Raw genomic sequence first — 2,184 nt, forward strand, 5'->3', positions numbered from 1 at the left:
TGCGCAGTTGCGTATACAGAGTCCACGACTTCCCTGAAGGCATCAGCACCTTGAGCGAGCGCGATGCCGATCACACCACGCGGTTCGAAGTCGACCCCTCGATCGACGTCTGCGCCATCGCCGCACACGCCTCGAACAAAAAGCAGGGGACAAGTCCTTACTTACTAACAACTCCTTACCCACTAACAACTACTTACTAACTCTTCACATACTAACAAGTCCTTACTAACAACTCCTTACTCATATTCTTAGTTCTTTCGGTAAAGTCACGTTGAAGGGAAACAACAAAATAATAAAATATATATAAAACAATAAAAATATATATAAAACAATAAAAATTATTTTGTTGTTTCCCTTCAACGTGACTTTACCGAAAGAACTAAGAATATGAATTACTGCAGTCACGAAAGCTTTAAATCAAAATTTAACTCCTTACTCACTAACAACTCCTTACTTACTAACAACTCCTATATCATTTTTCATTGCTGGAGGGGTTGCCCCCCCCTCCACCTGAAAATCCTGGCTCCGCCATTACGAGCAGCCCGATGGCGGGAAACCCCCTTACAAGCCACGTGGCTGATGCCTATGACGTCACAAAGACCCACTCTGTCACCTCCCTCACGTGGAGCGGCGCAAGAAACAAACGCGAGACTCTTTTTGCCCCGACGACGTTTGTGTTATCCGATTTATCGCGTGACCAAAACGACAACCTGTTGGCTATTTTGATCACTCAACCATAAGCCTCGCACGACGCAGCTTTGGCAGTGGCATGAAGATGGTCTCGGCCAATCACGACGCGATCACCGCGTGGTTCCAAGACTCCCAAACACGCCGGGTCGCGTTGTGGCGGCGGCAGGACAGCAAGCGGGGATCGTGACCCATCCTGCGTCCTTCACATTCTCACTCGAGACGCGGTAAGCGGACAGGATCAATCCATGGCCACCGCCATCTGACAATCTCCAGTGTCGGTGGCATCACGCTGGTTGCCATGGGGCCTGGTGCACAACATTAAAGGTAATAATAGGGTTTTTCCCCTTTTTTTCTGGCAACAAAACTGAAACCTTTTTTTACAAGGATTCATGTCCGCATTAACCACAATACTTGCAGTCAAAATGCAAACAAAAAACATACTATGATAATATATGCATTGTCCTTGAAACTGATTGGTCCACACCAAGGGACGGCTTTCTTTTGAGCCTCGGCCCAATTGGTGCTCGACCAGATGACGCCAAAAGGCGTACAGTTTTCTTGCCAGAAAAAAGGGGAAAACCCCTATTATTACATTTTGGTACTGGCAAAGGAGGTCAAATGATGAAACATTAAAGGTGTCCAATTTTCCTCCCTCTTCTTCGGCAGTCCAGGGCGCATGGGTTCCCCCTCCAGCTTGTGGGCCCCTTGTGCGGTTGCATGTACTGTGCTGAACTTCTTTCACACCGTACGTAGCCAACCGTGCGAATCGCTGCAGTGTCCTGGCCTCTGCGACTCGGGGCCGTCTTCCCAGTCGCGGCTTGGCTCTGGACTGGCTTAAAACGATGCTCAGTTGGGTTCCCAAAGCCGTACGAGTGGCTCAGTCCTGGCTTGGCTCAGGCTCGCTTAAGAGTCGGCGCAAAGTCAAGATGTTAACTACCTCACCTGGTGTACCGGAAGACGCGGGTTCGATCCCGACCCCGACGCCTGTTCTCACCCGTGGTCGCGTGTAATTTTCTCCGGGTTTTTCCCTCCACATTTAGAAACGTACGTTTCCGAGTATTTGGCTGCTAAAAACGTCCACGTGATAAGCCACTTCTCGTTGAGCTATCGTTTGTGGCCAGGTAGCTTCTGGAAAGAAAAAAAAAAACTATATAGCTCAGTGGACCTTACCTGGTAAAATAAAATAAAAAGTAGTTTAGCTTAATTTTAGTTAAGCCGGCTTCACTTGAGCCGGAGGCAAGCCTGGGCCGAGCCCGGACTAGGGATACTGAGCCGAGCCTGCGAAAACCTGCAACGTGCCAGCCAAGGCTCCAGTAGACAAAATGCAACGGCGGCTCTCGCTCGTGCGCCCCACACACACACACACAACAAAAATACAAATTTAAATCCATTCCCGAGAGTCCCGCGCTTCGGGACGGAATGTTCAAGTTTTGGAGTGTGGAAATTCCACATGCATACGGTCCGGGGGTTCCAAGTGAGGAATTCCACCACTGA

Source organism: Petromyzon marinus, chromosome 21 (assembly GCF_048934315.1).
Source record: "Petromyzon marinus isolate PM22_M1 ecotype Great Lakes invasive population chromosome 21, UKy_Petmar_22M1.pri1.0, whole genome shotgun sequence".
In the NCBI taxonomy this organism is placed as follows: Eukaryota; Metazoa; Chordata; class Hyperoartia; order Petromyzontiformes; family Petromyzontidae; genus Petromyzon; species Petromyzon marinus.